Consider the following 12,002-nt stretch of genomic DNA (forward strand, 5'->3'; position numbering starts at 1 on the left):
CTAAGCCACGGTGGTTAACCATTTTGAGCTAAACATTGTGACTTAGCATGTCATGTGAACCATGCCTAACCATGGTGGCTACATAACCATGGTTTAAATATGCTCACTAACCATTCGCTGCAAAAGGGTTAGCAGCCTAACCATGGCTTAGTGTGTTGTCTGAGCAGGTTCATTGTTACATTGATATTTTTTTAAAAAAAAACTGTTCGCATGTACGCTTTAAGTACCTGGAGGCCCCACAGCATCACCAACAGAATGTCCTGCTTCATCAGAGGCAATTGACTTATTCAAATTGTACAAGTCTCCTAAAGTGCAGATCTTAGCCAAATCTGTTTATATTCTAACCTGCAAGATTTAGCTGGCCCAAAATAATATGGCAACCATAGGTAATACAGCTTCATAATTAGTCTCCAAGGCATAATCTCAGCAAACTTGGCTCAACAAAAATAACCATCCTCCTGGGTCTCAAGCTGGCATACAGCTCTGTCATTGAACATAAAAGTAAAACTAATGAAGGATTACAAAGTGTCCATACTTATGGTTTGAGTTGCCACAGTTTCCCCTCATGTTTAATCTTCCTATGGAACTAGGAATGTAGTAGAGGGTAAAATGACATTTTAAAAAATCAAGCCAATTTATGCAGATTTCCTTTACAGCAAGCCAATTTGTAGAGAAATGTATTGGTTCATGCCTCAGCCTCTCCATGTGTGAGTGTGACGTTACATGTACATATAATATTTTTATATTATAACTCTGTATTTTATGGTGAGTATATCTAGAGTGAAAGTGGGATGAGTGTCAGGAGTAATGTTCTATAAGCATATGGGAGATAATTGAGTGAGTGAAGGGGGTGTTGAAGTGTGTGTGATATGTAAACTGGGTGCTGTGTTTGTGTGAGATAGATGGCGTTCAAGACAGAGACAGGGTTTGTTAGAGAATAGATTGGAAGGGGTTTGGGTTGGGTCTGTGAAGAGTTAAATTGAAGAGAATCTAGAGAGAGATTTATGTGTATCAGAGGATAGATAGAAGCTTTAAAAGTTACTGATTTACTGTTTAACGTCTTAATGTTATAATTATTAATAAAGATTTGTTTGTTTTATAAAATCCCATGCCTTCTGCTCTTGGCTCTATGTAAGGGTTATGGTAATAATGGGAATGATACAGGTTATAATAAAGCCAGTGTGTGCTCACAGCTTGAGGACAAAGTTGAAAGAGTTGGATCTGAGTCTAAAAGTCCTGGTTGCAGCGATACTAAGCGTGGGGACAGTGTTGCTTGCTGTGGGAAAGGCCTTATTGAAGAGGTATTCTCACTGGGAATAGGCAGGAATACCACAGATTTGAAATAGGTAAACCCTTTTGGGGGCCACTGTAGCAGATGAAGAGACGTTGAGATCTGCGTATGGACTCCGTACGGGACTTGTAAAATGCAAGTGCCTGTCTTGCATCCAGCATATGCAAAGATCACTCTATGTCGGATGGAAGGATGATGTCCTGGTTGATGTGGAAACCAGAAACTATTTTGGGAAGGAACTGAATGTCTGGACGAAGAACCGCCTTATCATGGTGAAAAACTAAATACGGTTCGTCCATCCTCAATGCTGAGAGTTCGCTGGCCCTTCTAGCTGAGGTAACTGTGACCAGAAAAACAACTTTGAACGTTAAAAGTCTCAAATCTGTATTTATTTATTTATTTATTTATTTATTTATTACATTTTTATACCACCCAATAGCCGAAACTCTCTGGGCGGTTCACAAAAATTAAAATCATCATAAAACAACCAACAAGTTAAAAATACAAATACAAAATACAATATAAAAAGCACAACCAGGATAAAACCACGCAGCAAAATTGATATAAGGTTAAAATACAGAGTTAAAACAGTATAATTTAAATTTAAGTTAAAATTAAGTGTTAAAATACTGAGTGAATAAAAAGGTCTTCAGCTGGCGACGAAAGGAGTACAGTGTAGGCGCCAGGCGGACCTCTCTGGGGAGCTCATTCCACAACCTGGGTGCCACAGCGGAGAGTAGTAGCTAGAGGTTCAAATGGCTTGGTTAAAAATGCATGTAACACAACAGACAAACTCCATGACGGAACAGGTGATTTAATGGGAGGATGTAAGTTCAAGAAACCTTTTTAAAAAATTTGAATGATGGGGTGTGTAAACACTGAACACCCCTCCAACTTTGCATGGTATGCAGATACTGCAGCCAGGTAAACTCTTAAAGAAGAATATTTTAAACCTTTCTGTACTAAATGTAACAAAAACAATAAAATGATATTTACATCACAAAAAACTGGATCCGAGTCCTTTTGTATGGCAAATTGAGTGAATGCATCCCATTTTCTCTTATATGAAGCTCTAGTAGAAGGTTTCAAGGCTGCATCAAATATTGTTTGGATTTCAGGTAAGTACTGGGTCTGATACACATTGGCACTAGCCTCCATGCTGTGAGGTGGAGTGAGTCGAGGTCCGGATGTTGGATCCGTCCTTGGCTCTGGTAGAGTAGGTCCGGCCACACTGTGAAGTGGTGAAACCTGCCCTGAGCCCTGTCCAGAAGAGGGGCAAACCAAGGTTGCCTGGGCCACCATGGCACTAGAAAGAGAAAATTGGCATTGTCTGTTAAAATTTTCTCTAGGGTCCTTGTTATTAGAGGAAACAGAGGGAAGAGATAAAGCAGGCCCGAGTTCCACTTGCGAAGGAAGGCATCCCCTAATGAGTGACGTCCTATCCCCACTCTGCTGCAGAAAAGTTTGCAGATGCTGTTGTGTGCCGTGGCAAATAAATCGATGGAAGGGGTTCCCCACATTTCGAAGATGGCATTGATCACTTGTGGATGGATTTGCCATTCGAGGACAGTGCTCACAGTCCTGCTCAATTGGTCTGCCAGGTGATTGTGTTCCCCTGCAATGTGGACTGCGGTGATGGTGATGCCCCGAATGATGCACCATTCCAATATCTGAATAGTAGTTTGAACCAACGGTATTGACTTGGTTCCCCCTTGCTTGTTTATGTGAAACACCACCATAGTGTTGTCTGAAGTTATCTGGATATGTTGGCCATATAACTGGTTTTGGAAAGCCTCGATTGCTTTCTTGACAGCGAGCAATTCCAGCAGGTTGATATGCCTGCTCTTGTCTTTGTGTGTCCAGAAACCCTGTACTTTCAAGTTCCTGTAATGGGTGCCCCATCATGATGACTCCTGTGGGCGTCGGTAGCAGGAAGGGAATTCCAATCAGTAGGTTCCGTGTCGATGTCCACCATCGAAGGGACCTCGACACGTTCAGTGGTACTAGAAGGGAAACACGTCTTGCGTTGTTTGTTGGGTTGTGAGCTCTGGTAAACCAGAGCTGGGTCGTACGCATCTTTAGTCGAGCGAACGGAACAACCATTGTAGTGGCTGCCATGAGACCTAAGATTCTTTGTATTGTAATGGCTCTGACGTTGTTTCATGCCATTATCCATTGAGCCAAATTGATTATGGTCTTTGCCCTGTCTGGAGGCAAAAAAGCTCTGCCCTGGGTTGCATCAAGTAGGGCTCCAATGAATTTTATGCTTCTCTTGGGGTCAAGCATGACTTTTCCCTGTTTATATACAATCCTAGATCTTCGAGAAGATTTTGTATAGTGGCCAAATTGCTGATCAGAGATTGACAGGAGTTTGCTACCACAAGCCAATCGTCTATATAGGGGTAAATTTGGATTCTCTATTGTCTTAGGTATGCAGAAATCACGGCCATACACTTGGTGAATATGTGTGATGCCGTCGATAGCCCGAAGGGTAGAACCCTGAATTGGAATGCTTGATGCCCTATAGCAAACCGTAGGTATTTTTGGCTCTGGGCATGTATGTCGATGTGGGAGTAGGCATCCTTTAAATCGATTGAGGCAAACCATGTGTGTTTGGTTAGTAATGGCAGGATTCCCGCTAGAGATATCATCCGAAATTTCTTGGGGAATATAAATGCGTTGAGATCACGAAAATCTAATATGGGTCGGAGACCCCCATCTTTCTTGGGGACAGTGAAGTACCGGGAATGAAATCCTCGGCTCAGTTGTGATGTTGGTACTAAGGTGATGGCACCCTTCTCTAACAAAGTCATCACTTCTGCTCTCAACGGTGTTGATGGTGCAGTTGTCTTGAAGATGCCTAAAGGTGGAAGGGTATCGAATTCTATTTGATATCCCTCTGAAATTATAGAGATGACCCATGTGTCTGTAGTGATCTGTGCCCGTGCTGAAATAAACTTTGGAAGGTGTTGATCGAACGGAGTGGTAATTGAGTCAAAGACGCCGTTTGTCACCAAAGTCGCTTTTACTCCTTTGGTATCGAGGGCGAGATATTGAAAACTGCCCCTTGTTTTGCTTCTGCTGTTGTGGTTGGTGGTTTTGCTGAAATCTTCGATCATTTTGGAAACGCGGACATTGGGATTGTGGTTGACGGTACCAGTGTCTTGGTTTGAATTGCTGAGTTGGAGTATTCAAACCCATTTTCTTAGCCGTAGTTTTGGCTTTCTGTAACGAATCCATGGCCATCAAAAGGAAGATCTTCTATGCGGGTCCTAGCCTCTTGTGAAAGCTCTGCAGACCTCAGCCAGGCATGACGTCGGAGTGCTACCGCACCGACAATCAGCTTGGCACCACAATCAGCCTGATATTTTGCTGTACTGATTTGTTGTTTCGCGAGTCACATGGCCTCATTGGAGAAAACACGAGTAAGTTCCCTTTGATCATCATTAAGATGATCGCATAGCGATACAATTTTTTCTAGCAGGAAATATTGGTATCTCGCCATCATTGCTTGATAATTAGAGACCTTTAGGCTTAATGATGCCGATGAATAGAGTCTCCTGCCCATGAGATCTAGTCTCCTGCCTTTTCTATCAACTGGAGCAGAGTGAACTCATTGGGAGCAGCCCTGGGTGGATTCTACAATTAAAGAGTTTGGTTGTGGGTGTTGGAAAAGAAATTCAGCATCCTTTTCTAAAACCCGGTACATATTGTCGAGACGTTTAGATGTAGATGCCATTGATGCTGGTTTTTTTCATAAATGCTGCACTGTTTGCAAATAGGTGGGTAAAAAAGGAATGGCTACAGGCAATGCAGATTCAACATTAATGACATCAAACACTGGGTCCGTAACTGTTTGCATTGGTTGCGAGGTCTGAATTCCCAGATACTGGGCCATTCTTTGTATTTGATCAGAAAAATGAGCAAGGTCCTCCGATGGAGAAGCTGGATCTTGTGAGCCCACAATGCCTTCTGGAGAGGAAGTGGATGGGGCGACAGATGAGTAGGAGGCTGTGTCAGATTGATAATCAGTTACTGATGCTGGAGATATTACCGGTGGAACTGGTTCTTCAGGTAAAGGCGTTTCATCTATTGTCATGACTGGCTGTGGCCTGGTCTCCCGTTCTTGCCTCGTTGTCGGTATCGAAGTAGGGATCTGCTCCTGTCTCGGTATCAATCGTTGCACAACTGGTGGCTGTGGAGGTAGAAATACGTGCTCTTGCACAGACATCGATGGTGGTGGTAGATGTGGAGGCGGTGTGTACCGATATTCATAATATGGGTCTCTGTATCGGTGTTGTTCTACCCAGTGGCGAGATGGTCTCAGTGGCGATGAGCAATCCCAATCAGATAATGGGGATCGTGAAAGATGCCAATAATAATGGTCAGTGTAGCGCCGCTCCCGTGAGCGTGCTCTAGATCGAATAGAGTCTGGAGATTGACGTCGATGTGGACGTTGCTGAAGGACTTGTGTTACTGCCGCCGGCGCCAGCAGCAATCTTGGTGTGGGGCTCACAGCAGGGCTTAGGCTCCTAGGCTGTCAGCTTGAGGAAGAGTCCCTTATTTCTCCCTCTAATGTCGAGAGCGTTGGTATGGTGGCTCTTGGTATCGATGGCGAGGGAGGCGTCGGTACCGATGTTGATTGTCTTGCTGGTATAGGCGATACAGTTTGTTCTGGAACTGTCGGTACTGACGTTGCTCGCATGGGAGATTGAGATATCTTCTTTCTCTTTTTCTTTTGTGCCTCAAGGGCTTTGTTTGCCCGGGCTTTTTTCACTAGTTTTTTTGCTAGCGAAGTGGTCAGTCCCTTCCCTGGTGTAAGAGGGGTCTCTCTCGACGCCGATGCCAGGGGCGGAGTTGGAGATCTGACCATTGCTGAGGAGGTAGAAGCCATTGATGTTGATGGGATAGCTTCTAATGCCTTCCTCCAATGCTCGGCTTTTAGCCGATCGGCTCGGTTTTTTCTTGTTTGCCTTGAAAAGGCTTGGCAATTAGTACAAGAGTCAACTTTGTGTCCTTCTCCGAGACACAGCAAACAGACGTTATGGCCATCCGATGGAGGCAATTTACTGCCGCAACGAGCGCATTTTCGAAAGGGGGCCCTCAAGGCCATGCAAGTTGGAAAAAAACCGTGATCAGCGATCGCTAACAGTCTACTATCTATCTATCTATCTATCTATATATATAATTTTAAAAAAAAATTAAGGAAAAAGTAATGAATAAAGACAAGGAAAGAAGAAATAAGTAAAAGTTGAAGAAAAAAGATGCTCAGCTAACGATTATAACGTTTTGAAGAACAACAAAGTTCCCGATGATGTAGCCGTGAGGCGGTCGAAGGAGAACTGGGGAAATGGGCGGGAACCCTCCCAGGCATGCGTAAAGAGTGATCTTTGCATATGCTGGATGCAAGACAGGCACTTGCATTTTACAAGTCTCGTACGGAGTCCATACGCAGATCTCAGCGTCTCTTCATCTGCTACAGTGGCTCCAAAAAGGGTTTACCTATTTCAAAACAAAGGTTGTCATCATGGATAGTGCAAATAATAATGTTAGCTTATGAGTTAGCAGGCTTGCAAATCCCTACAACTATCAAGGCACACTCCACCAGAGCAGTGGCCTCTTCGTCAGCATTTGAAAAAGGTGTTTCTATACCAGATCTTTGTCGTGCGGCCACCTGGTCTAGACCGACAACATTCATCCGAAACTACAGGTTGGACACGAGATCCAGGGCTGATTGCTCCTTTGGAAGAGCTGTATCATCTATCCTACACTGACACCTACCCACCTCCGGTAAGTCATCTTGCTAATGTCCCATATGTGTGATGCACAGAGACCACGAAGAAGAAATGCAGGTTGCTTATCTGTAACCATAGTTCTTCGAGTGGTCATCTGTGCAGTCACACAACCCACCCACCGTCCCCGCTTCAGTGTGGTTTTTTTGTGTGTGATGATTATTAAGTTATTCCTCAGTACTGAGGCTATGTCTCAGGAGAACTGGGGAAATGGGTGGGAACCCTCCCAGGCATGCACAATGGAGAGTGGGGGAGGGTTCCCGCCAAAACTCAGCTTTAGAAGTTTTCCCAATAGTAGCTCCGCGCAGGCGCAGAGCCCATATGTGTGAAGCACAGAGACCACGAAGAAGAACTGGGCATGTTTAGCCTTGAGAAGACTGAGGGGAGACCTGATAGCGCTGTTCAAATACTTGAAAGGTTGTCACACAGAGGAGAGCCAGGATCTTTTCTCATTCATCCCAGAGTGCAGGACACAGAATACTGAGCTCAAGTTTCAGGAAGCCAGATTGCAGCTGGACATCAGGAAAAACTTCTTGACTGTTAGAGCTGTATGACAATGGAACCAATTACCTAGGCAGGACTAGGGCTCTCCCACACTAGAGGCAGCTGGACAGCCAATTTCAGGTATGCTTTAAAGTGGATTGGACTCAATGGCCTTATAGGCCCCTTCCAACTCTACTATTCTATGGTTCTATGATAACAGTTTATAATGGGCATTCTTGTATCTTAATTACAATGTAGAAAGAAAGACAACTTAGGGAGTACTATCATGTTAAGAGCATGCTTCTAGGATTGTTATGTAAGCTGATGTATGTCTACTCAGCCTAATCAACTAATTGCATTTCCTTGGAAGCGAGTGGAATGAGAAAAAGAAGCGGGGAGAGGATTGCACTTCAGGGGATTAAGTGCCAACGGTGGCTCATGGGCCTTGCAATGAAGAACATTGCTCTAGTCTGCCCTATCTGAAGATACACATGGTTGATAAATGTTTTAAAACCCTCAGCTTTGTGATTTTCAGACATATATCTGCAGTTCTTTGATGCACAAATTCTTTCATTATTCTAATCAGTGGCTTCATCAATTAAATCAGTGGCCATCACTACTGATACCATGCATGATGACACCTCAGCCTATACCAGATGTGTTGCTGGTATTACCAGCCAATTGACACCACTTGAGGAATTTTCTTTTGTTACCTTGTACCCTCAAGTATACAAAGATAACCTCACTGTTGCTGTGAAAAGCTGTTAAAGTTGTGAACGTGGGGATTTAATTTGTCCAAACAACACTGGATAAGCAATAATGTAGTTAATTCTCCTTTAACAAAACAATAACTTTATATCATTCTGTACAATGTCAACCAAGTGAAGTAGATAATTAAAACGAAACACAACCCCCTCCCACTAAAATCTGTGGTAGTTAATTTCCTTATGTAACTTCCCCCTAAACTACAAGACACATCCCTTACAGTCATTGACCTGGTTTGCACAACTCAAATAAACCATTGTAGGGTTTATTGGAGGGTTGTTTCCCTCTTCAACAAGCCATGCTGCCAGATTCAGATGACACGACAAGCTGCGCCCAGGCATCTATATATATAAAACGCTTAGGTATGTTTCCATACAGGCTTCAGCTGATACAGGTTGCTAAGCAACAGTAACAATGTGTAACATCAATTGATACAGGTTGCTAAGCTCCTCGCCCAACTCTTCCAGGCTTTCCGAGGTAATCCTACCCCGCTTTCTGCCTCTTTGCTCCACCCCCCCCCAAGAAGGGGGCAGCGCCATGGTCCGGAGCAAGGCTGACAGGAACCCCAGGGAGAGGGTCCAGATCATGAGTGAGGCACAGCCAGGGCCCTTGGTGGCCAGGTGGGAGGCCGCTTGCCTGCTGCGAGCCCCGGCCCTGGCCTAATCTCATGCGAGCTGGGCAGCCGGCCCAAGGCTGACAGGAATCCCGGGGAGAGGGGGACACCTGCTCGACCTCCCTGCCCCCCAGGTCTGCCAGATGGCACTGTATCGGCAGCCTCCAAGCAGCCCCCTCCCCTGCGATATTTAATTAATAAATTTAAAGATATGCTACAACGGCGTATGTTACGCCGGGTACAGCTAGTCGACTATAGAAATCAACAATATAGAATATCAACAATATAGAAATCACAATATAGAAACTGTGGTGCACCACAATTTAAATAAGGCACTGTGGATGATTTAAGAAACATTTTACAACCTAATTTCTTGGTTTGCCAGGCAATGCAGGAAGTGAACAGGTTCAGTTGCCAGGACTGTTCCACTAATTCAATATGGCAAGTTGTGATCTTCTCTCTGTAGGAAGACATCCAAGATACTGCATAACCTCGCAAACTGGTGCAAGTAAGTCTTGAGTAAATCAAAATAGGGCAGAAAAGAGGTAAAGCAGAGGCAAGAGAAGATAATGGTGACCCCAAGCACAATCTGATCTACTAACAAATAGACCAGTTTCCATCCCCGTAGCTGTTCAATACTGCATCGAAAAAACATGAAGTACTATGTGCCAAGGCCTGAAGCCTAATTAGCCACTAGAAAACATGGGTGGATAAATGACTGGTATGTCTCAATCAACGTGGGCACTGTTGGGCCATCCCAACACCCATATTTCCACATAAGGGTATGAAGACTAAGAAAGGGCACTGGAAGTGAATGGCACTGAATAAAAGGACCTACACAAATACTGAAGAAAGTCAGGTTGCTTACCTCTAACTGGAGTTCTTCAAGAGGTCATCTGTGCATTCACACCTATGGGCTCTGCGCCTGCACGAGCTCAATTCGGGAACTTTCCGAGCTTATGGTAATTTTAGGCGGGAGCCCTCCCCCAACGCAATAATGCATATCTATCGGGTTCCAGCCCATTCCTTCAGTTTAAACCTTTGAGACCAAAATTGTGGCCCCATGAATGAAGAGGGGGAAGGAAATAACACCAGAGCGGGGCTGGTGGGTGGGTTGTGTGAATGCACAGATGACCACTCGAAGAACTCCAGTTACAGGTAAGCAACTTGACTTTCTTCTTCATGGTCTCTGTGCATCACACCTTTGGGCGAATAACAAGCTTACTCACCAGGTGGCGGGTTGGTGTTCTAATGTAGCTCTTGAGGGCCAAATGAGCTATCTTGTCTGGCTCTGACGTCCAATCTGTAATGACGTATGAACGTCGGTGGAGTTGACCAGGTTGTTGTTTTGCAGAGGTTGGGAAGAGATACTCCTCTGGTGAAAGCAACTGATGTAGCAACAGCTCAAGTTGAGTGGGCCGTTACCTTTCCTGGGAGGTCGATATGGGATACCTCATATGCCAGGCGAATAGTTTGGACCACCCATGAGGCTAGAATTTGAGATGATACTGGGTAACCCCGTTTAGGTCCTCCATAACTGGAATAACATTTTTTTGTTTTTATAGGTAAAAGCTAAGAAGACAGTTCTAAGGAGAGGTCCTGAAGAACAAATAGCCACAATGGCGGTCGAAGAAAAACTGAAGGAATGGGCGGGAACCCAAAAGACATGCGCATTACTGCGTTGAGGGAGGGTTCCCACCTAAAATTACAATAAGCTCGGAAAGTTCCTGAATCGAGCTTGTGCAGGCGCAGAGCCCATAGGTGTGATGCACAGAGACCGTGAAGAAGAATTTTGGGAAACTTACACCAGTATGAGTGGTGGAGTGCTAGCAGCCCTTTGCCTGAGGGCAGGGACTGTCTTAGAATCATAGAATCATAGAATAGCAGAGTTGGAAGGGGCCTACAAGGCCATCGAGTCCAACCCCCTGCTCAATGCAGGAATCCACCCTAAAGCATCCCTGACAGATGGTTGTCCAGCTGCCTCTTGAATGTCTCTAGTGTGGGAGAGCCCACAACCTCCCTAGGTAACTGATTCCACCGTCGCACTGCTCTAACAGTCAGGAAGTTTTTCCTGATGTCCAGCCGGAATCTGGCTTCCTTTAATTTGAGCCCGTTATTCCGTGTCCTGCACTCTGGGAGGATCGAGAAGAGATCCTGGCCCTCCTCTGTGTGACAACCTTTTAAGTATTTGAAGAGTGTTATCATGTCTCCCCTCAATCTTCTCTTCTCCAGGCTAAACATGCCCAGTTCTTTCAGTCTCTCTTCATAGGGCTTCATCTTCTTTACTGATAAATTGTAAGCTGCTCCGAGAGCCTTTTTGGCTGAGGTGCGGGATAAAAAATACTCTAAATAAATAATAAACTACCTATAGGATTGGTTTGCAAATGTAGGGAAAATCCTACACTTGAAAAATCCCATCATTTTCAAATGAAGATTGCATGGCTATTCCACTAGAGGGCACCTAACACATACATTTTTATTTATTAAAATACTAAGGAACTGGCCAGCAATACAAAGGAAGTACCATGTGACATGAATATGCAAGACATTCCAGCTCACGGATCTCTCACCTACTTTGAAGTTTCTTCCAGCTACATTTCTAATGATTACATCATTCCACTCTCATGGTGGCCATTTGCACACTATTGTTAGCAGCAAGAGGTGTGTGAAGGAAGACTTCTCTGACAATGGAAGAAATAAATTATTGGAGGTAACAGCAGGGATTGCCTTGCACACCGCTCCTGTTCCCCATGGAAGGGAGAGTGTACAGCAGGGAAATTCCTCCAGAAGCAGGGCTTGAGGTTAAGCCCTATCCCCCAAAGGAACCACAGAAGGCTCTGTGGGTTGGGTTGGGTTGGGTAGCCTAGTGGGCCAGATGACATCTACAGGCTGAGGGTGTATGGCGTGGGGCCATGTCTCTGGCCGTAATTGTGATGTCAGTAAGGCCTGACTCCACTGCATGGAACCCATGGGTTGTATGCAGCACACTGATAATATATTATGGCATACTCGAAGCTGGATAAATCCCACATCAATGCAGACCATTTAGGGATAGAAG

This window comes from Elgaria multicarinata, chromosome 8, assembly GCF_023053635.1.
Source record: "Elgaria multicarinata webbii isolate HBS135686 ecotype San Diego chromosome 8, rElgMul1.1.pri, whole genome shotgun sequence".
NCBI lineage: Eukaryota > Metazoa > Chordata > Lepidosauria > Squamata > Anguidae > Elgaria > Elgaria multicarinata.